We start from the raw sequence: 27,181 nt of genomic DNA, 5'->3' as shown, positions 1-27,181 counted from the left end.
TGACATAATGGTAAAAGGATCGATACAACAAGAAGAGCTAACGATCCTAAATATACATGGACCCAATACAGGAGCACCCAGATATAAAAGGGAAGTTCTTAATGACTTACAAAGAGACTTAGACTCCCACACAATAATAGTGGGAGACTTTAACACTCCACTCTCAATATTAGACAGATCAACCAGACAGAAAATTAACAAGGATATCCAAGACTTGAACTCAGACCTGGAACAAGCAAACCTGATAGACATTTACAGAACTCTTCACCCCAAATCCACAGAATATACATTCTTCTCAGCACCACATCATACCTACTCTAAAATTGACCACATAAATGGAAGTAAATCACTCCTTAGCAAATGCAAAAGAATGGAAATCATAACAGTCTCTCAGACCATAGTGCAATCAAATTAGAACTCAGAATTCAGAAACTAACTCAGAACTGCACAGCTTCATGGAAACTGAACAACTGGCTCTTGAATGTTGACTGGATAAACAATGAAATGAAGGCAGAAATAAAGAAGTCCTTTGAAACCAACGAGAATGAAGACACAACATATCAGAATCTCTGGGACACATTTAAAGCAGTCTCTAGAGGAAAATATATAGCAATAAGTACCCACATAGGAAGAGTGGAGAGATCCAAAATTGACACCCCATCATCAAAATTGAAAGAGCTGGAGGAGCAAGATCAAAAAAACTCAAAACCTAGCAGAAGACAAGAAATAACTAAGATCAGAGCAGAACTGAAGGAGATAGAGACACGAAAAACCCTTCAAAAAATCAATAAATCTAAGAGCTGTTTTTTTTAAAAGATCAACAAAATAGACAGACCACTAGCCAGACTGATAAAAAAGAAAAGAGAGAACAACCTAATAGATGCAATAAAAAATGATAAAGAGGAAATCACCACAGATTCCACAGAAATTCAAACCACCATCAGAGAATATTACAAACAACTCTATGCACATAAACTAATAAACCTGGAAGAAATGGATAAATTCCTGGACACTTGTGTCCTCCCAAGCCTAAACCAGGAGGAAGTCAAAACTATGAATAGATCAATAACAAGGTCTGAAGTTGAGGCAGCAATTAAGAGCCTACCACACAAAAAAAAGCCCAGGTCCAGGTGGGTTCAGAGCCAAATTCTACCAGACACACAAAGCGGAACTGTTACCATTACTTCTGAAACTATTCCAAACAACCCAAAGAGAAGGAATCCTTCCCAAATCGTTTTATGATACCAACATCATCCTGATACCAAAACCCGGCAGAGACCCAACAAGAAAAGAAAACTTCAGGCCAATATCTATGATGAACATAGATGCAAAAATCTTCAATAAAATACTGGCAAGCCTATTGCAACAGCACATCTAAAAGCTTATCCACCATGATCAAGTAGGATTCATCCCAGGGATGCAAGGCTAGCTCAACATACACAAGTGTATAAATGTAATTCACCACATAAACAGAACCAAACACAAAAACCACATGATTATCTCAACTGATGCAGAGAAGGCTTTTGACAAAATTCAACAGCCGTTTATGCTAAAAATTCTCAATAAACTCGGTATTGATGGAACGTATCTCAAAATAATAAAAGCTATTTATGACAAACCAATAGCCAATATCATACTGAATGGGCAAAAACTGGAAGCATTCCCTTTGAAATCGGGCACTAGACAAGGATGCCCTCTCTCACCACTCCTATTCAATATAGTAGTGGAAGTTCTAGCCAGAGCAATCAGGCAAGAAAAAGAAATAACGGGTATTCAAATAGGAAAGGAGGAAGCCAAATTATCTCTATTTGCAGACGACATGATTGTATATCTAGAAGACGCCATCATCTCAGCCAAAAAACTCCTGAAACTAATAAGCACCTTCAGCAAAGTCTCAGGATATAAAATCAATGTGCAAAAATCACAAGCATTCCTATACACCAATAACAGACTTAAAGAGAGCCAAATCAAGAATGAACTGCCATTCACAATTGCTACAAAGACAATAAAATACCTAGGAATACAACTAACAAGGAACATAAAGGACCTCTTCAAGGAGAACAATAAACCACTGCTCAACGAAATAAGAGAGGACACAAACAGATGGAGAAACATTCCATGCTCATGGTTAGGAAGAATCAATATCGTGAAAATGGTCATACTGCCCAATGTAATTTACAGACTCAATGCTATCCCCATCAAGCTACCATTGACTTTCTTCACTGAACTGTAAAAACCCACCTTGAACTTCATATGGAACCAAAAGAGAGCCCGCATAGCCAAGTCAATTCTAAGCAAAAAGAACACAGCAGGAGGCATCACACTACCAGACTTCAAACTATACTACAAGGCTACAGTAATCAAAACAGCATGGTACTGGTACCAAAACAGAGATATAAACCAATGGAACAGAACAGAGGCATTGGAGGCAACACAGCATATCTACAACCATACAATCTTTGATAAACCTGACAAAAACAAGCAATGGGGAAAGGATTTCCTGTTTAATAAATGGTATATAGAAAACTGGCTAGCCATGTGCAGAAAGCAGAAACTGGACCCCTTCCTGACACCTTAAACTAAAATTAACTCCAGATGGATTAAAGACTTAAATATAAGACCTGGCACCATAAAAACCCCAGAAGAAAATCTGGGCAAAACCATTCAGGACATAGGAGTAGGCAAGGACTTCATGAACAAAACACCAAAAGCATTGGCAGCAAAAGCCAAAATAGACAAATGGGACCTAATCAAACTCCACAGCTTCTACACAGCAAAAGAACAGTCACTAGAGTGAATCGGCAACCAACAGAATGGAAAAAAAGTTTTGCAGTTTACCCATCTGACAAAGGACTGTTATCCAGAATTTACGAAGAACTCAAACAGATTTACAAGAAAAAAACAAACAAGCCCATTCAAAAATGGACAAAGGATATGAACAGACACTTTAAAGAGAAGACATACATGAGGCCAACAGACATATGATAAAATGCTCATCATCACTGGTCATCAGAGAAATGCAAATCAAAACTACATTGAGATACCATCTCACGCCATTTAGAATGGTGATCATAAAAATCTGGAGACAACAGATGCTGCAGAGGATGTGGAGAAATAGGGACACTTTTACACTGCTGGTGGGAATGTAAATTAGTTCAACCATTGTGGAAGACAGTGTGGCGATTCCTCAAGAACCTAGAAATGGAAATCCCATTTGACCCAGCAATCCCATTACTGGGTATATATCCAAAGGACTATAAATCATTCTACTATAAGGACATATGCACACAAATGTTCATTGCAGCACTGTTTACAATAGCAAAGACCTGGAACCAACCCAAATGCCCATCTATGATTGACTGGACTGGGAAAATGTGGCACATATACACCATGGAATATTATGCAGCAATAAAAAACGATGAGTTTGAGTCCTTTGTAGGGACATGGATGAACCTGGAGAACATCATTCTCAGCAAACTGACACAAGAACTGAAAATGAAATACTGCATATTCTCACTCATAGGCGGGTGATGAACGAGAACACATGGACACAGAGAGGGGAGCACTACACACTGGGGTCTATTGGGGGGAACAGTGGAGGGACAGCAGCTGGTGGGGGGGAACTGGGGAAGGATAGCATGGGGAGAAATGCCAGATGTGGGTGAAGGGGAGGAAGACAGCAAATCACACTGCCACGCGTGTACCTATGCAACTATCTTGCATGTTCTGCTCAAGTACCCCAAAACCTAAAATGCAATAAAAAAAATGCTCATTCTAAGTTCTCAAATAATCTACCAAGCTCCAAAGATCTGGTTTTCTTTTTTTAAAGTTTTTTTTTAGTCAAAGTCTCCCCTGCCACCCAGGCTAGAGAGCAGAGGCCAGATGATGGCTCCCCGCAACCTCAAACTCCTTGATTCAAGTAATCCTTCTGTCTCAGCCTCCCAAAGTACTGGGGTTACAGATATGAGCCACCTTGCATGGCCTGTTACTTCTTTGATGTTGTGATCTTGTTCCGATTTACTTGACCTCAGGCACATTGGCCTTCTTAATGTTTCTCCTTGATGTGGTCATTACAGATGGTATGTCTTAACAGAATATCACATCTACCTCATGGGTACATGAACGTATTATGTACCCATAACAATTGAAAATAATAATTAACTTTAAAAAATATCAACCATGTTATTGAATTAGGAGTTTTATATTTGCTGCTCCCTCTTCCTGGAAAGTTATTCTCTCAGATGTCCACATGATGTAATTTCTATTTTTTTTCAGGCCTTTGCTGATTTTCTCAGTGAGATCTAACCTGATCACTCTATTTAAAATTGCCAGCGTTATTTTCTCTTTAATAAATATAAACCATGCATTTTACTTAGTAATCTTTGTTTATTTTTTCAGCCAAAAGTAGAAAGTAAATTCCATACTTTCTATTTGTAGAACAGTGCCTGGCACATAGTTATTACTCAGCAAATTGTTGCTGACAAGTACATAATGAATATAACCTCTTTCTTTAGCATGACCAGCATATTCTTCTTTTCTAGATCATTCCTATCAGCATAGAAACATGATTCTAATACTACTCGCCTTTTCAAAAATCTTTTATAAACCTTTATCTTCCCATGGTTACCACTGATTTTCCCCGATCCTATAATAGCAAAATGTACTCTAAAATGTGTATCTTTATAATTACTATTTCCTCTTCCTAACGTCTCTTCCATGCCATATGCTACTCAAGTCAGCCTTCCACCTACACCTGTCCACTTGTCTCTTGTGACTTTTTTGTTACCAAAGAACATTCTCATTGTATTCAAACCTCACCAGTATTCAATATAATTGAACATTCCCTACTTCTTGACACACATTCTCCTGGCTTTTAGGATGACACTTATACTTGCTGTCTCAGGTTTTGCTGTTTTGTACCAGTCTGTCTTCTGTATGCCTGATAGACATAATCTAGTTCATAATTTTGTTTTTCACTTCCAAGGGGGTGTAGGAAAATAAACTTTCAAATCCCTTTTAATTAGAGAAGACTCATAGTTGGGACATTATGAAAATTACAGAAAGATGTCCAAACATGTTAGAGGCTAAAATATGAAAAACATTCACCATATTTTCTCAGATCTAATTTATTAGTAAAGATGATCTGCTTTACCTTCAAAACGTATTTTATATCTGTCTGTGTCTCATTATCTTTACTGCTTAGTTCACGCTACCTTCGACCTTTATGTGGAATATTGATATAGCTATGTGATCTTTTGTGGCCACATTTGCCCCTGTTCTATACATTTCCACACAGTCCCAGAATGGTCTTCTAAAAAGTGTGTTGACGTTAGCCAGAGTGGTGGCTTGTGCCTGTAATCTCAGCTACTGGGGAGGCTGAGGTACATGGATCACTTGAGGCAAGACCAACATGGGTGACATAGCAGGGCCCCATTTCTAACAAAAATTAAAAATAGCTGGGTATGGTTGTGCGTGACTATATTCCTAGCCACTCAGGAAGCTGAGGCAAGAGAATCACTGAAGCCTAGGAGTTGAGGCTGCAGTGAGCTATAATTGTGCCACTGCAGTTCAGCTTGAGTGATAGAGACTCAGTCAATAAAATAAATATAGTTATATATAGATATAAATATAAATAGATATTCAACCACTCAGAATATCCAGTGGCTTTCCACTTCTACTAATTCTAAATCCTTACCATGATCTACAAGTTTCTAGAAGATCCGATCCTCTTAACTTTATATCAGTCTTAGGAAACTCCCATAATTTGCCTGTCAAAGATTTTCATGCCTTAAATCTTTGCTTTATTCTTCCCCTTGCTGCAATATTCTACTCCTGACAACACCCCCTATGAAAACATAAGGCTAATTCCTTGTTATCATTCAGTTCTCATTTTAAAAGTACTTTCTCATATAAACCTTGTGGAACTAATCAAAATAATTAGTCTCTCCATCAGCACATCATGTTCTTCTATCACTCTTATTTTTTTTCTTCATGGAACTTATATTGTTGTCTTTTGATATTTTTCTCTTCTCCCCACTCTACAATGAAAGTCAAACATATTCTATCGTTTTCTAGAACCTAGATAGAGCATATACAGGAACTAGAAAAACAAGGTCAATTTTTACTTTGAATTCTAAGAGAACATTTAATTAAGGAATGAAGTGAAAATTCTTTTTCTTTTTTTTTGAACATGGGTATGGTTGGAAGCCCCCAAAATCACTCCTAATAATCTCTACCTCTCAGTATTTATACTCTCATGTAATTCTTTCCCCTCAAGAGTAGCTGATTTAATGACTTGTTTCTAATAAACAAAATATTACAGAAGTAATGGTCTGTCATTTCTGATTAGGTTACAAAAGACTATGGTCTGGTTTGGGTGCCTTCTCTTATGCTGTCATTCACTTGTTCTGAGAAAATCAAGCTAAAGTATTTTAACGTGCTCAGATGTCAAAAAACTGACGTTTTCAGCTAGAATCCAGCAAGGACCTGAGGTCAGCCAATAGCAACATGAGTGAGTAAGGAAGAAATCTTTCCCCAGTTGAGCTCTGAGATAACTGCAACACTGGAGTGCAATTTTCTGAGAGACATTGAGCCAGAACCACCATACTGAACAAAACAAGATTCCTGACTCTAAAGAACTGAGAGATAATAAATGTTTTGTTTTAAACCAAGATATTTTAGAAAATGTATTATACAACTAATACGTACAATAGAAACATCTTCAGTAGTATAGATTTGGGTAGGGTGGTTAGTAGGATATTCTTCTGTCCTCAGAAGTCAGAATAAGTAAAGGAAACTAACAATCAATAATTTAGAGAAGGTCTCAAGATAGAAACTTGCTAAGGAAACACTATACCTATTTTACCTAATTTTAAGTGTTTCTTCATTTCCACCACTTCTTAGATGCCAAGGCATTAAAAAGATACCTTGCAGGTTCTCCTTCCCCAGCCACTTAATAGGCTATAATGACGATTAAGGGACAAAGAGACTGGGAATTTAACATCAATCATAATGAAATGGCTCCACAATTCAAAGACAAAAACCACACAATTTCTTATTAGGATTTAAAGAAACAACAAATTATCAGATAAACCAATAAACAGTAATATACTTTTACATAACCTAAGATAAAAGCCATTTGTCTTTCTGATAACAATATACAATTCTTGCTCACAAAAAGATTTTATCATGGGATCAGGAGTAACTATACATGTTTATTTCCAGTCAGAATAACTGAAAAATTTCAACTGGGCTTCCAGTGTTTATACAAACCTGACTGTTTCTACAGAAAAGTAAATAGTTCAATTACTCTTTGCTAAGATTTCTGTTTGCTAAGTTAGCTTTCTGAAAGTATCGATAGGTGTGTATTTCAGGGACATTAAATTATGAAACAGAAAATTACATGACTTGTCAGTTCATTATGCTAGAAAGATTTAAAAGGTAAATTAGATTTTATAAATCATGCCAAATGTACACACTGAAGGATTCAACACATCTTTAGAATACTTCAAGTATATGAGGAGAAAAAAATGCAACTTTATTCTTGAGCTGACTCAGCAGAGTAGAAATAATTTTCACATTTGTAGTTTCTAGATGAGGCTTAATGTAAGAATAAAAATTCTTTCAGGAACTGTATGTTTGTGATTTAGAAGTTTGTGATGAACAGTTTGAAAGTATGAAGACTACTTTTACAACCAGGAAAAAAAAAATGAGCTGAATTGAATTGAATGACTGAATCAACAAAATAGTAAACCTCTGCTCATATTATTAATATAGACTTGCCTCTCATATTATTGTTAAGCACAGAAATAGCATCACCTTATGCAATCTGAGAAACTTTGATGTCTAGGGACGATGCCAATTAAGATTGGGTGAATGGTAGAGTAGCAGTGTCAGTGGTAGAGATGACAGAATTTTGGTATTAGCATTTGTTCATAGGCTGCTTTTTGACAAAAATTTAAAAGGCAATTATTCTATGTCAAATATAATTTCCAGTTTTACTTAAAAATAAAGGCCTAGGATATAATGGTAACCATGAGGTGTCTTGATTTTGTTCTTTTTATTTATTTTTATTTTTTTAAGATAATTGTAAGACCTTTTATTGCGTGAAATGTGCAAATTGGGTTGGTTCATGTATTTTGTCATGTACTGACTGACATTTATAGTAAATGTAGATTTATTAAATTGAGGATTATATCATAATTTATACTCTATCGGCAACATTTCAACTAAGTTGCTTTTTGTGATTAGTGAACAGAAACTTGATGTTATAAATGTGAAGCAATCTCTTATTAGTGTGAAAATCTCAGGATAAGCATGGTAAGGGAAAATGTAATATCAAGTTTGTCAGTGTGAATTAGTTACTGTGAATTATATAACGTTTAAAATATATTTTAAGACTGAAAAAATACTGCATAAGAAGAAATAATAAATTTTTATATACTCTTATCATGTACTCAAAAATATTTAGAATTTTGTTAGATAATGAGTATTACAACTTTAAATATTTTCAGTATTAGGGTCTCTGTAGAAGTTAACAATGTTACAAGCTGTCATGAAATGAAAGAAATTCATGTTGTTATAGGATTAAAAATGTAACTTTCTGTACCACGTTTTATAATTGTGTTTGTTTTTAAAATTTTTTGGCATTTCTAATAAATATTTTGTTTCTGGGGTAGATTGTTTTTGCAGATGTGAGTTAAATTCATCATGTGGGAATACAATTGCTTATAGGGTATAAAGCAGCACTTTAAGCCATTGAGAGATACTGTAATTGTACTAGGACAAAAAATGTTAAGAGATGAAAAGTGTCTATAAAGTACAATTGCACCTACATTCAGGGTAAAGTGAATTGTGCTTGCAGAGATTGCTGCATAAATATTAGTTAGAAAGGATTTCCCTGTGGTTAGCTTTATTGTATTACATGAAGTATGAAACTTTTAGGTTTTCTTTGAAGTTATCTGTCACTGGCCATGTTACTCCCAGAATTTGGGGATATATGCTCTAAGGGTCATTGCGTGTTCCCTGGCCCCACTTTTCAACATTGTGGAACTTACTGAGTATCAAATCATTCTTAAAGATGTTTCTAATACAAAAAAAAAATATCACTGTTTTCAAATACTTTGGGTTATTTTATTATCTTCTTTGAGTATCTGAAATATTCTAACCCAATTAAGTAATGCTAATTCTGAACATGAGTCAATCTTCTTTAAAGATTCACTTGTCATCATTTCTGACTCTCCACTGACTGAGTCCAGAATATTTAATGAAAAACATTTAGTTCTAGAATTTTATCCTGTCGAATTGAACCACTCATTGTTGGATATATTTAGTAGAAAAAAGAACTAAAGAATATGACCCAGGAAAAAATATATCATTCACAGACAGTACATGAAAATTCTATGATTATTAGAATTTGCTACCTTCATACAATTTTTCCTCACAGAATAGTAAAGACCTCCAGCAGAATTCTGCCACGCTATTTTTATATCCAATTGAAACATCATAAACAATGCTATTTATCTAAGTATTCCTGTATTCATATCAGTTATTAAATTTAAAAACTGTTATTTTTTAAACCCCAGGGACAATGAAAGGATAGATACAGAGTTTTGGTTTTTAGAGGTCCATTGTATAAATCTCTTTCTTAATTTCATTTCCACATGCACATATTTCATGTGGAGGTGAATATGTGCATTTCATTTCAAATGCACATATTCAGTCCAGAGTTCTCATGGTTGATGAGTTTACAAAAAGATCCCTCTATTAGACACAACTATAGTCATGTTTTTGATAGCATGTCTCTAAGAAGTTACTACATTTTTAGGTTTTACTGGCTATAGGGATGCCTGTATACGTTATTTCTTTTTGTGTATGTGGTCTGAAAATTTGGTTACATGGTTGACATTTTTTAGTTCTTCCATACCAATCCTTGATGCAAAGTTTCATAACTGGTTTTGATCTCTTGGGTTAGGATGCCTTGCAGTTGTTTTCAGGACTGATGATAACAGTTCCACATGCATCTTTGCCAGAATACACTTGAGTAATAAGTTCTGTTGATTTTTTTAGAGAAATCTGCCTTATAAACTTTTTCATGCATTCATTTTTTTTCACAATCTGTTCCATAAAGCAAATTTCTAACTTACTGTTATAATCAAAATGATTATTAAAATATTTAGTACTTTTGTATTGTAATGATTATTTTATCCTACAGCTACAAAACATATAACTCAACCACAATTTTCTATTTAGTTTATAGCATTATATCTACTACTGGATTAGGAATTTGCTATTTTATGTAAAATTTCTTGGTAAGGAAAACCAATAGTATTGTATTTACTTTCCTAAAGATTTTCAAGTTCAATTTTGCTTAACTTTAACAGTATATATGACACTTGCTGTTTGAAGGATAAGTTGGTTTTAAGTTTATGACAAACAAAAGCATCTCTTTTGTTTTGCAAAATCTGAAGCTTTGATCTTTCTAATTGTGACTTACTGTAAATATGATTTTTTATTCTATTGTTTTATATTCTATAAATTCATTATTAACAAGGTAAGAAAGATTGATATGTAAGCTGAATTTTAAACATTAATATGCTGAAGGTAAACTTTTTAAAACCATGTTTTAAAAATATTTTAACACACGTTATCTAACAGGAACTGAAACATCTTAGTTATAAAAGACATCTCTAGAGGTCATTATTCAGTTTCCAGGAAGTACTGCAACTAAATTACCTCTGACAGATTGATATCTTTCTTGCATTTATAGATCTCTGATGAGAGGTTCTGTATTTTTAACAATATTCACTGTGAGGGATGTTTTAACTATTTCTAATCTAATATGCTCATGTTTCAGTTTCAGATTATCATCATCAACAACATTATTTTGATTCTGACTTCAGTAAAAAAGTGAAAAGAATTTTTCCATCTTCTACTGATAATATTTCATATTTACAAAATTATTATTAAGTTATACCTCAGCTCTTTCCTTTATACTTTATTATCTCATCATTACCGTCTTTGACTTTTATCAGAAATGGTTATCTTTTGCACATTAACCACTATTTTATAGATAGCATACAAGTAATATAAATCATGCCTGTCAATTTCACCCTGCTTATTTTTTATCACCATCAGATATCAGCTAGATATACTGTTACCAAGTTTGAAGAACACGTTTAGGATAAGCTAGTATAATAACTGGCTGTTAGCATCCCTCAGTTTTGTTTTGGGAGCAAAGGATCATCCTTAAAAAAGGGAGGCAGTTATATTTTATGAGCATTAAAAAATAAACTTAAATTCTCATCAAATTAGTGAATATGTTTGGAACAGTGTGATGCATAGAGTATACAGAATTCATTTGAAGCATGAAGTATGACCTTACCTCCAAAGGTAGCCATTCAATTGAGCAGTTAAACATGAGTCGCTATGAGAAGGTTTTTAATACTCAGAGAGAAAAAGGCAATTTGTATTAAAATTCCATGACTATTATCTCAGGAGTGTTGTGTTATTATTGACTGGGGGACTGCTGGGAAGCTAGAAATATTCTAAAATGTGGTAGGTGGATAATTAGAACATATGAATATATATGTGTGTGTATATATATATATATATATATATATATATATGTTAAAGAGTTCACTTATGGTAAGCAATACCTCAACTAAAAAGAAAAACTATGCACACAGAAAATAAATAATGGCTGGAAATATGGATCAAAGTTACAAAAGCAGATATTCAGATTTGCAGAGCTGATTGTGAACTGCACTGATAAGCAATAGATTCAACAATCACTATCTCATTGGAAATAGAATTTGTTAAAGGTAATAATGGTTAATGATTTTTCAGCATAATAGCCCAGTTAATATGTGTGTATGTGTGTATCCATAGGTGTATATTTTTACATGCATATTTTTATTATGAAATTAATGTTTATTGAAAACAACAAAGCACAGAAAATATGAAATTAAATAAAAATCAACATAATTTTGTTCAAAATTATATTCAGCAATGCATTATTTCAATGTCTTTTATCTTAATCCATTTGCTTAAAAGCCTTGATATATGCTCCAAATTTCCTCCCAGATTCCATTTGGGGAAATATTTAGTATGCTGGATTATGAAATAATGTATCTTTATCTATATTATTAATAAAGTTTTTAAAACATACAGCCTGTTCCTGCCTATGTGATCAGTTATTTTATTCAGAAGATTAATAACAAAAGATACAGCATGATTCCTTTCACCCATAAAATATAACCATATTTTTAAAGTTTTAAAATAATTTTGATTTTAAAGTTTTAAAATAAAGTTTAAAATTTTTAGTTTTAAAATCATGATTTCAAAAAATAAATTGCAAAAATAATTTTCTTTTTTCATAAAAAAAGTATTAAAGAAAAATTCTACTGTCAACAAATAGTTGTTCTATGCCTAGTCTATTTTAGTCACTGAATAAGACAAAGTCCTTCACCTCAAACTTTTTCCTGCCTCGCCATTAGCAGTTAGGTTTACCTATACAAACCTTTATTTGTTCAGCATATATAAAATACTCAGTATGCAGTAGATGTTATTCTAAATATTTGGTAGATATTAACAAATTTAATCATCAAAACAGCTCTAAGAGGTAATTAGCACTATTACCTCCATTTTATTACTGAGGAAATGATGCATAAAGAGAGAGGGAAGGAAGGAAGAAAGGAAGGAGGGAAGGAAGGAAGGAAGGAAAGAAGGAAGGAAGGAAAGAAGGGAGGGAGGGAGGGAGAAAGGCAGGCAGGAAGGAAGAAAGAAAGAAAGAGAAAGAAAGAGAGAGAAAGAAAGAGGAGGAAGGAAGGGAGGGAGGGAGAAAGGCAGGCAGGAAGAAAGAAAGAAAAGAGAGAGAAAGAAAGAGGAGGAAGGAAGGGAGGAAGGAAGGGAGGGAGGGAGGGAAAGGAAGGAAGGGAAAGAAAAGGAAAGAGAGGAAAGGAAGGAGAAGGAAAGGAAGAAAGGAAGGAGGGAAGGAAAAGAAACACATAGAAAGTGGTGTGTAGACCTGCCATTTCAATCTATACCTTCTGCCACTATATTTCTATACCTGCTGAGTTTAATATATACTTCTTTATACAGTTTTAATATATAAATGTTATCTATGATATAATTTTATCATAGATAAAGTTAGCTTGCTATCAAAATATCCCAGTCCATAATTTTGTAAGCTCACCTCTAGACCATGAGTAATCCTCAACCCACCATCTCCTCTTTTTGGACATCTTTGGTATTTGTATTCCACTATTTCTTGGTCTCTAAATATCTCTTCTTTTCTTCAAGTGTTACCTTTCCTAGCAACAGAACCTTTTTCTTAAAAAAAGAATTGTGAGTTAGTGCAATGTATAAAATAGAGACATTAGATGAAGAAGGACAAAATAAATATTCTCAGAAAAGTTATTTGAGGTGACTTAGTGAAGTTGAAAAAGCATAGTCTTTGGTATCATATAGAAATAAATGTACTTTTGGGCAAATCTATGAACCCCCCTAAACTGACTTTTACAAACAAAGTTGTGTTCTTTATGGGGATTGAAGCTAACAATTTCACAAAATCAGGGCAGTAAATTGACATGCCTCAGAACCTAAAGCATGGGTTTCAATGGGGATGACTAGAGGAAACTCAGAGGTTATTATGCTCTGTGTGTTTCTAGTTTCCTTTTTATTGATTCTGCTTTCTCCAGACAGGCTTCCTTTATATATCACCTTGCATGACAAAGTGCAGAGAATTCCATTAGAGAAATGCAGTTAAAAAACCAGTGAGATACCACTGTACACCTAAAAGAATCGTGAACACACAAATGACAGGAAAACCAAACCTTAGAATTTGAATTGCTGGTGAGGATGTTGAGCAAGCGGAGCTCTGATACTTTGCTGAAGGGAATGGAAAATGGTAAAAGCAATTTGGAAAACAGTTTGACTGTTGTGTATACAACTAAATACATACTTACCTTACAAACCAAGCATCTCATTCCTAGGTGTTTTCCTAATAAAATTCCAGTCATTATGTTTATACAATGACTTATACACTAATCTTCACAGTAGCTTTTTTCATAATAACCCCAAACAAAGACTAATGTAAACATCTACCTACAAGTGAATAGATAAATTGAGATAACTCTATGCAATGATACATATTACTCAACAAAGTAAAGGAACTCACCACGGGCCGGGCGCGGTGGCTCAAGCCTGTAATCCCAGCACTTTGGGAGGCCGAGGCAGGTGGATAACGAGGTCAAGAAATCGAGACCATCCTGGTCAACCCGGTGAAACCCCGTCTCTACTAAAAATACAAAAAAAAAAAAAAAAAAATTAGCTGGGCATGGTGGCGCGTGCTTGTAATCCCAGCTACTTAGGAGGCTGAGGCAGGAGAATTGCCTGAACCCAGGAGGCGGAGGTTGCGGCGAGCCGAGATTGCACCATTGCACTCCAGCCTGGGTAACAAGAGTGAAACTCCGCCTCAAAAAAAAAAAAAGAAAAGAAAAGAAAAGGAACTCACCACGGATGCAGGAAATGTGGTAGACTGAGTAATGCCCTCCCTTCTTTCCAAAGATGTCCATGGCCTAATTCCTAGAACCTGTAAATGTTACTTTATCTAAAAAATTAAATTTTGTAGATGTGGTTAAATTAATTATTTTTAGCTGAGTACATCATCCTGTATTATCTGGGTGGGCCTGATGTAATCACAGAGGTTTTTATAAAAGGGAGGCAGGAAATCAGAGAGAGGAAAAAGGTGAGGAGAAATATATGACAATAGAAACAGTGATGGGAATGACACAACCAGGAGCCAAGGAATATTGTAAGCATCTGGAATCTGAAGGCAATAAGGAATGGATACTTTACTGGAGTCTCCAGAAGAAACCACTCTAGTGACACCTTGATTTCAGCTCTTTAAAACTATTTTAAATTTCTGACCTCTAGAACTGTAAAAAATAAATAAATTTGTGTTGTTTTATGCCAGTAATTTTTGATATTTTATTACAACAGCAATAAGAAATTAATATATCCAGCAATGCAAATGAATCTTCAAAGCATCATATTAAGTAAAAGAGAACTTGTTGCTGAATAAAATTGAGTGTTATATTTTGCATATGTACACAGAGATCCTTATTCTGATCAAATCTAATCCAAGTGAAAAAGTAAAATATCCACTATATTTTTCCCCTTCACTACGATTATCCCTGCCTTCTACTTATATTTTAAACATCATTTCCAAAATTGATGTACTAATTTTTCATTCTGCAGTTGAATATTGTATTGAAACTTGAACTAAGAGAATGTCACCTATATTTGGGATTTATTTTTTTCTCCTTCCTTCTTTCTGCTCAGGCATACTTCATTAAACATCTTTCTCCTCTAGTATGTTTTTCCATTGGCCTAGAATGTTTTTCCAATTTGCTAAAGTTCAGAGAAAACCCACTGAGGTTTAAAAATATTATCTTAGTAATTTATTTTTTGTTAAAAAAAGACACAGATTTATAATTTATTAGTGGTCTTTCTTTGGTCATTTATCAGATAATCAAGCATCAAGACCTTGGGTAAGAAGCAAGAGAAACTGCCAGAGTATTCCACAATTAAAAACAGCTGATTTGCTTTCATCAGATTGTGTCCATTAAAGAGACTTACAGATTTCACAATCTTAAATAGCACAAAATATTCCAATATTTAGTAATGAGATAGATCAAGACTGTGACAGTCATCTGAACACATAGATGTTTGCTGGTAAAAAAGCATCATAAGATTTTGTTTTTTGAGTTTACAGACAAGATGCTAATTTATAAATGGAAGTGTTTTCTATCTACTTATCTTTCTACAACAGTGTTTTATTTTGTTGTATAAAAACTAGAATATTTTTGCCAAAAAGTAAACACAATCGGTTTCTTCAAAGTAAAGTGAAGTTTTGACAGTGAGTGCAAAAGTAAGGATTTGTTAAAAAAAAAAAAAAAAAAAACTGGTGTTATACAGAATTTCAAATACCTAAGTCTAGAAATTTTTTCTACTACATTGTAATTTTTTTGGAAAAAATTCAAGCATGTCACTTATTAAAATGTACGTACAATTAAAATTAAAAAGCAAGTACACTGTAGTATTTCAGATTTCCTAAACTGTTTTAAAGTAATCTAAAAGAAAATGTTAAGTGGATTTAAAACAATACTGCATAAAAATATTAAACCTATTTCTATGCTAGAACAACCATTTGAAATAAATGAAGACAAAGTTTCTAGTCAAATATCTGTAGATATTTGGGTAGTTATTGGTGATAATTTAGTAAAGGAGGTATGATCCTTTAAAGTTTCCCTCTTTATGAAGCTCTAAAATAGATTTGTACATTTCTAATGACAATAACAACAAATCTAAAAGAATTTCAGGAAGACACCAAGAACAATTAATATCTAAATATCCTTAGTTTCTACTTTGGAAACATCACTTTGATGCTCTTATGCTTTTGTTACTGTTTATGGTTTTTTTGTATTTATAAACCACACTATTACAGCATAATATATTATTTTATAAACCCTTCAATATATGTTGCACTAGGCTAACATATGATGTAAATTAACACTAAATTATCTAGCTTTCTTATGAGCTTTATGTGTAAACCTTGTATCTTTTTTAAGCTAACAGTTCCTAGAGTAGACAGTTTAGAAAAATATAAATATTTTTCAAAAATAGAAAATATTGGCCTGGGTACAGTAGGTCACGCATTGTAAACCCAGCACTTTGGGAGGTTGAGTTGGGAGATCATTTGAGCCCAGAAGTTTGCAGCCTGAGCAACATATTGAGACCCAGTTTCTAAACACAAACAAACAAACAGATACAAAGAATTAGCCAGGCATCATGGCATTTATCTGTAATCCTATCTACTTGAGAGGCTGAGGTGAGATGATTGCTTGAGCAGTGAGTTTCCAGTGAACTGAGAATGCACCACTGCACTCCAGACTGGGTGACAGAACAAGACTTTGTCTCAGAAAGAAATACATTTTTTTTAAAAAAGGAAAATAGAAGATATTGGAAAGCTGATCAAGATTAAAAGACTTATTTATATTTCTCCAATATCCCTCCCACCTTTGGGGGTATATTGTTTTTCTTTCAGTTATAAACTCTTCTGCGGAATCTTATACTGATGAATTAATTTGTAGTATGTTTGTTTGTAGGGAGTGAAAAAGAAGTGAGGAATTCAATCAGGGTTGTACCAATGCATTTTATGAAATAACTAGTGTTTACAAAGAGGATTAGCCAAAGATTTTCTCCTGAAAATAGTTAGAGATTTATCTAATTCAAAGTGGATGACATCGTAGATAGACCCTGTCTCTGTGTTCTAAAACATTGACATTCTTTTTGGCTTAGTAACCAGCTCTTCTTTCTATTTGTGTTTAGTTTCAGTAATTGTGCTTGTATCTTCTTGTAAAACAAATCTCATTTGATTACTAGACCAAATCAGCCTATTTGTGTACAGAACCCCAAGGGACTAGAATTTAATCCCTTGAGTACTTAACATTCTTGTGAGTCAGGAGCAAAGCTAAAATAAATTGATGATCAGAGGCACCAATGCCTAAACTCGTGGGTAGAGCTGACAATTACACTCTTTGTTCTATTAAAAGCTTGTAGACACATTTTTTTCCCCAATAACCTCCAAGAAGGAATAAGAGTGAACACAATTTAAAACACCAATGGAAGCATTATAAGTCATTAGAAAGAATGAATTTATAGTCTGTTTTAATTATTTAAAATCTTAAATTTAAATGAATAATGCTCAGCTGAAATTTCTACTTATTGTGCTTATTGTGATACAAAAAGACAGTATGAATTGTCTCTATGGCCTCTTCGCTGCACAGTCTCATTTGTGTGCTTTTGATTTTTCTTTCTCAAATTCTCCAGCTATTGTCTGTAACAGTACATACTGCCTTATTAGCAAATCTTCATTTCTAGTTTTACATTATGCTTGGAATTTTCTACATTCATATTTATTCACTCTGTTTTCTCTAGAATTCGCAAAATAAAAAAAAAGTCAGAACTACTGGTGGTTCAATAGAAACAGCATTGTGGAGTTGGCATTTACTACCCACAGGGAAAGTAACCAAAGTAAACACTGGCCATAAATTTAAATAGGCCACAGTAAGAAAAAGCAAAGCCAGTATAAGCCAGTAAGAGGCAAAGCCAGGCTAATAGGAAACCTATGTGTGGGAAAAGCTAAAATACATGAAAAGAGGTAAGTTTGGAAGCATTCCATGAACTTACAAGCAATTGAGTCTGGAATATTTTATACCATATCTATAATCAATGTTTGCTGTAATGAAACCAATTAAGGGAAATTTAATATTTATTTTAAATTCGCTTTCATATTACTCTTGAGAATTACTTTTTAACATCAGGTTGGTGGTCAAAGATGGTTTCTTTATTTTATATTTTTTAATGATGTACCATCATGAACATGTTAATACAGAGCATGCTGTTACCTGCTTCAGCTATTCCCCAGAAAGGCATAGAGGTGTTTCGTGGTAGGGCTAGTTCCTCTTCACAGTTAGTTGAATTGTAGTAGCCTTGTGCAATTCTAAATCTGCCTTTCTTCCTTCCCTTGGGATTGATTTGCTGTGGCATTGCTAGGTGGATGTAAAAATTGCCTCTTGTCTTTCCAATTTTAAATGTCTGTAGGCTTTCCCTTCTACTGTTTGGTAACTAATGTCTCAGGGTAGTGCTAACTATAATGTCAAACCACAGGAATATATTGGTGAATGCTACAGGGGCTGCATCCTTTTCCATCTATTCTATCCAGAATTTGGGGTTTATGTGATTCCGCTTTGAATTCCTGGATCTACGTCTCAGTCCTGAATCTCCTGAACTAGATTTTCTTAGGGCTCTGTACTTGGTTGGTAATTAGATTTTTATGCTTATATCAGTTTAACTTTAGGACTGCCAAGTCCTTTCCCAAGGGTCTCAGCTTGTCTGATTTTCCACTGTTTTAACTAATATTATGGCAATGACAAATGGCTGAATTCTCAAATGACCTGCTATAAGCAAAATTAAAGAGAAATACTGGTTTCCATAGCTGGACCTTTCACCCACAGTCCTGACCCCCACTTCTACCTTCCTAGATTTTCGTTTTTCTCTGTAGTTGTTTGGTTACCTCTTACAGACAGGGCTTCTTTACTTTGAGGGAAAGCTGAGTACTGTCAGCACCAAATTCAAGTTTGCCTATTTAGGATCTTAGGAGGAAGCAGAAGAAAGCTGCTGTCCACCATCACCTAAACATCGATCCCAGTAGAGGATGTGGCTTCTGGGTTATGTGATCATAGATGGGCTATTTACTAAAACCGAAAAGCCTGACTCATGTAAACATTTCTGTTGTAACAAGAAATGACAGTGCTGATATCAGAAAAGGGATATGGGAGAATTTTCCAAGCAAATAAAAAACAGTATACTTATCTTTCCCTAGGACATTCTTTTTCTTTTTAAATTGCTTTATTGAATAATCTATTCCCCTAGGTTTCATCTTTTTCCACCTCAGCTTAAGTGTCTGGTCATAATGTATTGTTTTCTGAGGACTAAATCAATAATCACAAAACTGCATCTAGAATGTCATTGAACAATTAGTAGACTGAATATTTTAACACCTAAGCCCCAGTACCAATTCATTAGAAACTCAATGTAAGACCTTGGACTAGTCACTTGAGCAGTTTATCAGTCAGGTTTTTCACCTTTAAAACAGTGGTAATAAAGTTACAACCTTATAGGGTCAATTTGAGGGCTAACATAGACTATGTGTATATATATATATATACATGCATAACTCACAGTTATGCATTGACTGGGAGGCCTCAGCAAACTTACAATTATGGTGGTAGGTGAAGAAGGCATATCTTACCTGGTAGCAGGTGAGAGTGTGAAGGAGAAATTGTCAAACACTTATAACACCATCAGATTTCATTAGAACTCACTAACTCTCATGAGAATGGTGGTATGAGGGAACTGCCCCCATGATCCAGTCACCTCCCACCAGGGTCCTTTCTCCACATGTGGGGATTATGGAGATTACAATTCAAGATGAGATTTCAGTGGGAACACAGAACCAAAGCATATTATTACACTCGGCCCCTTCCAAATCTCACATTCTTTTTTACATTTCAAAACCAATCATTCCAGTACCAACTGAAAAGTCCAACTCCAAAGTTTCATCTGATACAAGGCAAGTCTCTCCTACCTAAGAGCCCATAAAATCTAAAACAAGTATTTGACTATCTAGATAAAATGGGAGACAGACATTGGGTAAATGCTTTCATTCTGAATGGGAGAAATTGGCTAAAACAAAGGGGCTGCAGGCCCCAAAAGATCCTAAATCCAGTGGGACACTTATTAAATTTTAACACTCTGAAATAATCTCCTTTGCCTCTATGTCTCACATCCAGGACACACTGGGTTTCCATGGCCTCGGGACACACACACACACACACACACACACACACACACACACACGCTGTGCAGATTAAATATTGCATGTCTGTAGTAAATCAGTCTCAAAATCTTTCCTCATTTTACATAACTACAGGTAAGAATCTTGTCATCTTTTTTATTTGTTTTCAACTGAATTGTTTTATTCTGATCAGCGAACATTTTTTGTGTAAACACTCCCCTAGCACTTGAAAAGCTGAAAATCAATCTAAAGATCATCTAAAACTTATACAGATTTTTCCTACCCCTGTCTGACAGAATCCTGACCCCATTGTGCATCCTTGTTTAAAAGTCGACAGCCTTCCACATTTTTTGTTTTTTGTGTTCATGTTTTTTTGGTTTTGTTTTGTTTTGCTTTGCTTTTTCTTTTGTGGGAAGACACCTTTAATCAGAAGTCATCAAAAGGTGCATTTGAGTCGGAAAAATGTACCAATTAAACTTTAAGAAAAATCTTGCAAAGGTAGTTGCTTTCAATTAGTAAAGACAATGGAATTCAACAACTTTATTTTTCTAATCACAGAGGTGAGACAAACATAAAATTAATGGCAAACTCTACAAATAAAGTAAGAGAAAAGAAAGCTAAAAAGGAAGGAGGGAAGATAGATAAAAATAAGTTATTTTTTATTTTGAAGTCCTCAAATATGTAGTCAGAGTTATCGATGACTTAATTTACTAAATTTCATATTTATAGTGTAAATTTTCATTATCTCTATTCTTTACTCAAAAGACAAGCTGCTGATAAATATATACCTAAGACTGGGTAGTTTATAAAGAAATTTTATAAACTTACAGTTCCATGTGGCTGGGAAGCCTCACAGTCATGGTGAAAGACAAAATAACTTGTCTTACATGGCAGCAAGCAACAAGAGAACGAGAGCAAAATGAAAGGGCTTTCCCCTTATATAACCATCTTAACAAGTGAGACTTATTCACTATCACCAGAACAGTATGGGGGAACCACCCCCATGATTCAACTACCTCCCACTGGGTCCCTCCCACAACACATGAGAATTATGGGAGCTACGATTCAAGATAAGATCTGGGTGGGGACACAGCTAAAGCATATCAGTAATTCAAAAAATTCCCACTAGGTACTGCAAGTACTGTAAGGTCTTTTTGTCAGTCAAATACATAAACACATCAGTTCTGATTATTGAAAATATAATTGTTTATAATGAGACATTGTTTCACCTAGGTCAAATGACTAACATTAAAAATGTTAACATCAAATTTTGTATGTAGAATGTCTTTAACTGTCATATATTGTTGATAGACATTTAAGCGCAGTAATTACTTTGCTGATTTGCATTTCATTTTAAACATATATGTAAGTTATGACCTAGCAATTTCACTTCTATGTACGTACCCAGATAAATGTAAACATAAGTGTTCAAGAAGACAAGTACAAAAGGGTTCACAGAGGCTTTTCTTCATCAGAATCCCAAAGTGGCAACAACCTAAATGTCTGTCAACTGATAAATAGATTTTTAAAATGCCAAGTGTTCTTACAATTGAATATTATTCAGTAATAAAAAGGAATTATTTAATATATTGTGAAATCTGTAAGAATCTATTATGTTAAATGAAAAAAGCCATTAACCAAAAATTGCATATTGCATAGTGCTATTACATGACTTTCAAGAAGAGGCTAAACATACCTGTAACAAAATAAAAGAGAGAAGTGATTATCCACGAGTGTGGAGATTGACTTGAACAGTCGGCTCTCAGGAATGACAAAAATTTTCTTTTTCTTAATTGGGATAATGGTTTCACAGGTATCTACACTGAATTGGGCACAAGATGTATTCATTTAACTGTAGGTAAAATAAATTTGTGAATTTACATATGTTTGTCTTATATTTGCATGATCATTAGCAAAAATCTTCCTAATTTTTAACAAAGCCAGCATATTGTTGTAATGGTTAATTTTGTGTATCAGCTTAACTGAGGCATGGGTGGTCATTCAATTGACCAAACATTATTCTTTGTGTGCCTGCAAGGGTGTTTCTGGATGAGAGAAATATTTGAGTGAGTAGACTGAGTAAAGTGGATTGCCTTCCCTAATTTGGGTGGCCCTCATCCAACCAACTGAAGACCTAATAGAATGAAATGCTTGAGTGAGAAGAATCTCCCCTTCCCTGATTGCTTTAGCTGGGATATTGAACTTTTTCTGGCCTTTGAACTCAGACTCAGAGGTTGATTTTGTTTAATAATCAAATTTTGATCAGTTATACACCATAAATAGCATGACAGAGATTGTATTTTATATCTTTACTTCAGAAAATTAGTTACTTAGTCTCATCCTCTGTCACTCACCCTGTGTTCTACAGGCATTAGTTCACTTTGCAAGCTAATTTCCTCTGCATAGTTCTCTTTTACCTTGCTTTAAGCATTTTATTATTAGAATTAAGCCTCATTTATTTAATTAACTCTCAGCTACACCATTCTCAACATCATTTTCTTCACCATTATCATTGATAAGTTCATCATTATCAGAGACACAGTTCAGATAAGTGGTTAACATCAGACTTTGCATCCAAAATTACTAGCTGTTTGGCCTTAGTTAACCTCTTTACATCTCAGTTTTAATCACTGCAGAAATAGCACCTATCACATATTGTTGTCAACATAAAATGACTTAACAGGTTTCAAATACCTAAGAAAGTAGTGAACAGAACAAACAAAGTGACATAATCATTATAAAAATAAAACATTATATATAGATGCGTTGTCTTTAGTAACATCACTAAGCACATGCTTCCGCTACAGCCTTTCAAGACTCTAGAGTAAAAAAAAGAAAAAGATAAAGAAGAGGCAAACTTTTTTGATTTATCAAACTTAACATTCACACATAAACAACAAGATTAATTAAAAGTTAATATTGTAAAAAGTATATTGCATATGAAGTGAAATAGAAAGTATTGAAAAACACAATTTAGTACCTTAAATTTGCACATTCTCTTAGAGCCTAATAATTTAGATCAAAAAGAGATGTATCTAAAAATGTTGTCAAATTTTTTGTTATTATAAATCTAATTTGCCTGACTCCCCGTTAGTATTCTTTCAGCTACTTGAAAAACAAAATACAAGAACTAAATAGTAGAGTGAAGATGAGTTAGAGTTTTTTTTCAGATAATTAGAAGTAGAAATATGATTAAAATGTTGTTGCCTGTTACCTTAATTTTTAACTTAAAAATACATGACTCAGAAATAACGTTGCTAATGTCTTGGGCTGTATTTTCTTCCAGTGCACTCACAAAACCATCATTTTGTTTTCAACTCTAACTTTCCTCAGGCGGTTATCAATAGAGTTCATTCTCTGGGCAAATTACTAAACTTGAAGAAAGAAAGACAAATAAGGTTTTTTTGTTTGTTTGTTTCTGCTTTTAAGTAAAAAAACAGATCTACTCTCGCATAAAAGTCCAATATCTTAAACTGTGCAGTGCTCTGAGGCTCTGTGCCTACCACACTTCCTTTTTTCTTTTCATCTCATTATCTCTCTCTTAAATGATTTCCATCAGCATGCAAATATTCCCTCTTTAAAAAATGAATTTCTTTAAACTTGTGTATCTTTCTTCTGCTGCTGTATTTCTTAGTTCCCTTCCACAGAAAACTCTCTTAAATGTCATCTATAGTCACTATTCTTATAATCGCAGATTTTCACCCTTCCTTTTTACTCTTCCCCAAGCTGTTTTCATTCTTTCCCCTTGGTCATGCTAGGGTTATGAGTGAGCTCTAACAGTTGGCAAATTCAGCACTCATTCCGATAGGCTCCACTTACTAGCTGTCTTAATGGAATCCAGTCCTGCTGACCTTACTTGATCTTCTTTGTTTGTTGTAGTCGAATATATTTTACAAAGATAACTGCACCAACATAGCTCGAGAAAGTACTATTGAGAGATGGGGGTCTCTGTTTTCTCCATTGAGTGATGGATCTTTGTTTTCTCTTCTCACCTTCTTTGGACCCTTTAAATTGTATTATCCTGTAAAATGTGGTGAATCAGATGTTGTATAGCCTATAAGACTAAGTAATGAAGGGTGATATGTACTCACCTGTCTCTCTCTCGGGATCACACAACTTGGGAGCCTAAACAGATATGTAAGAAGTACAGCTACCCTAAAGCCACCGTTCTGGAGTAATTACATGGAAATACTGCCTAGTGATAGAGAGGAGGATTTAGAAACTCCAGCTGTCCCAGCTTCCAGGTGTGGATCTTTACAATACAGGCTCCAGCCACTTGGAGAAAGTTTCCACATGATTTCAGCCTGTTGCCTTCATGTTATTCCAGCTTATACTTAGAGCAGAGTAAAGTAAGAGCCCACCTGAAATTGCTAATTCACAGAAAAAAGTACATTTTTAAATGACTTAAGATTTGGAGTGTTTTTACTACACCATCATAATAGCTAAAACACTTGTCTTGGCTTCTACAATAGTAGGCATTTTGGATAGCCCCACCTTCACTTGTTGCCCCGTCTCATTCTTTTCCACTGACTCCTACTTCTGTCCCTAGTCTTCTAATATTAGCGTGTTTCAGAATCCTGGGCTACCCATTATGTTCGTACATTGTCTACATTGCTTTATTTCATCACAACCCATGGCATTTACATAGGTAATGAAAGTTATCTCCCTCTACCCTACCACCCTGCATTTCTATCCCTGACATCTCCTCTTGAATCTTTTGTATTCTAGGCATGTAAACATAATGGCCTACTTACCATCTCCAGTAGAATATTAAATAAAGAATTCAAACTGAACACAGACCGTGTAGAGCTCTTGATCTCATCTCCTTGTAGGACACAATTAAAACTTGTTTCTTCCCTAGCCTTCCTCATTTCAGTGAATAGAATTATAATTCACACAATTTCTCAAGTGCAAAATTTAGAAGTAATGTTTGATTGCTCTCTTTCTCTCAATGACTGCATCTAATTTATTTCCACTGATTGTAGTTCTACAACATATCTCTAATCTTGTCTCCCATTCTACTTCTCCCCATTTGAGCTGCCATTATCTCTTTCCTAAACTTTGGCAATAGCCTCTTTAATGAGATCCTTAATTTTCATCTTGATACACATTAATCCATCTTCCTCATAGAAAACCAGAGTAATCTTTCACAACAAAAGTCAGATCACATTACTAATCTAGCTGGAAGCCATCCAATGTCTTTCATTAAGCAACTTTTATTTTCAAAGAAGACTTAAAGTTTCCCATTTACATTTACTTCTGTGAATGCAACTTGATATTCCTACCACTGGAAGGTGAGAGTCTATGTTCACTGCCTTTAAATGTGGATGGCCCTAAGATTCCAGTGGAAGTGACACTACAGGTAATTAAATTAGATAAAGTCATACCTAATCCCATTAGGACACTTTCTAACCCAGTCTCCATGCCTGAATAAATTCATGTCACCTATGGAGAGGCCCATATGGAGAGATATAGCCCCTCCAGCTTCAGCTAAGTTTCAGGCTGTAGCCAGTATTAATTTGCCAGCCAAGAAATTGAGCCATCTTGACAGGTGGAACGGAGATCGGCTTTCCTCACCCTGCTTTGTCCAGCAGCGGAATTATGAGCAAAGGAAATTTTTGTTTTTGTTTTCAGTCACTAGGTATTGGTATAGTTTTTTGTTAAATGCAGTAACAAGTAACTAATATAAATTTTGGTACTGGAAAGTGGGGTGTTGCTGTAAAGACTCTTAAACATATAACATTGACTTGGAGATGGGCCTTAGAAGGAAGCCAGAAAAGTCTTGGCAAACTGTTACCAGGAGCCCAAAGAATGCTGAGGAAGCTCTCTGACAGCTCAAGGAAAGTAGGAAAAATGTGACTGGAAGACGTTTAGTAGTGGTGGAAACTTTGACAACACACTATTACCTGAAGCAACAGGCAAGAGGGGCGATAAACCAATGAGCATAATGACCAAACTAAGGAAGTTTTCAGGCAGAATATTGGAAGTCTCACCTGGATTCTTTTCACTGCCTATGGTAACATGTCAGAGGAGAGGAAAGAGCTACAACTTGACTCTTAAATATAAAATATTTAGAAATTCCTTAGTTTGAAAATAAATCAGTTTCCCTTTCTTAATGTTTCTAGATTGCAAATGATGTTCAGATTAAGGACTGGCTTAAGGGAGAAAATCAGTTCTACTGTAAAACTCATACTTAAGACCTCAGAGAGATCTAAGATTATCCTTTATATAATTTTGCAAACAATCATCCCTCTAAGCGGCATAAAATGTGCTATAAATATTCTCTCCATGATGTAATAAAGCTCATAAGAATCTCAAGGATGGTGTCCCATGGCAGACTCATGGTAAGTCTCATTCTCAAATAAGAGAATGACCTGTCTTGACAAGATCTATGTTTTGACTTTTGTTTGATGGAATGAATTGTACACAAATACACAGAAATCTCACAAATACTAAAATAAGTGTAGCAACTTGTAAGAAAAAGGGAAATAAACAGCACAAAATGTGATATGACTAAGCCCTCCAACCTTTACAAGCAGGGAATAGGTATAAAACAGAAGGTGGACTCAGAGGGTAGAATGAGGAGATCGTGGAGTGCAGCAGAGAGAGAACAATTTCCAGGGAGTAGGACTGAACTGTAATCAAAGAATTGGCAGCATGTGGCTGGCATTTCAGGATTGATATGGACCGGCAACTACTGTGCCCCTTAGCATTCACCACCCTTTTGCATAGGAGTATCTATAGCAGTTATTCAAT

The 27,181-nt window shown here is 34.6% G+C and overlaps 1 long non-coding RNA gene across 4 annotated transcripts in view; it reads left to right on the top strand.

Moving 5' to 3' along the window:
* The window catches only part of LOC118148977 (uncharacterized), a 249,449-nt gene that overhangs the window by 163,355 nt on the left and 58,913 nt on the right, over positions 1-27,181 (top strand). The window contains exon 1 of one of the 4 annotated variants that reach the window (XR_013528879.1): positions 18,094-18,226. The exons of the other annotated variants lie outside the window; for them this stretch is intronic. This is a non-coding gene — a long non-coding RNA (uncharacterized LOC118148977). Of the gene's footprint in view, positions 1-18,093; positions 18,227-27,181 lie in introns of those variants that run through there. 4 annotated transcript variants of the gene reach the window in all.

The sequence above is a fragment of the Callithrix jacchus genome, chromosome 17 (genome assembly GCF_049354715.1).
Source record: "Callithrix jacchus isolate 240 chromosome 17, calJac240_pri, whole genome shotgun sequence".
In the NCBI taxonomy this organism is placed as follows: Eukaryota; Metazoa; Chordata; class Mammalia; order Primates; family Cebidae; genus Callithrix; species Callithrix jacchus.
This window is presented reverse-complemented; position numbering and strand designations above follow the sequence as displayed.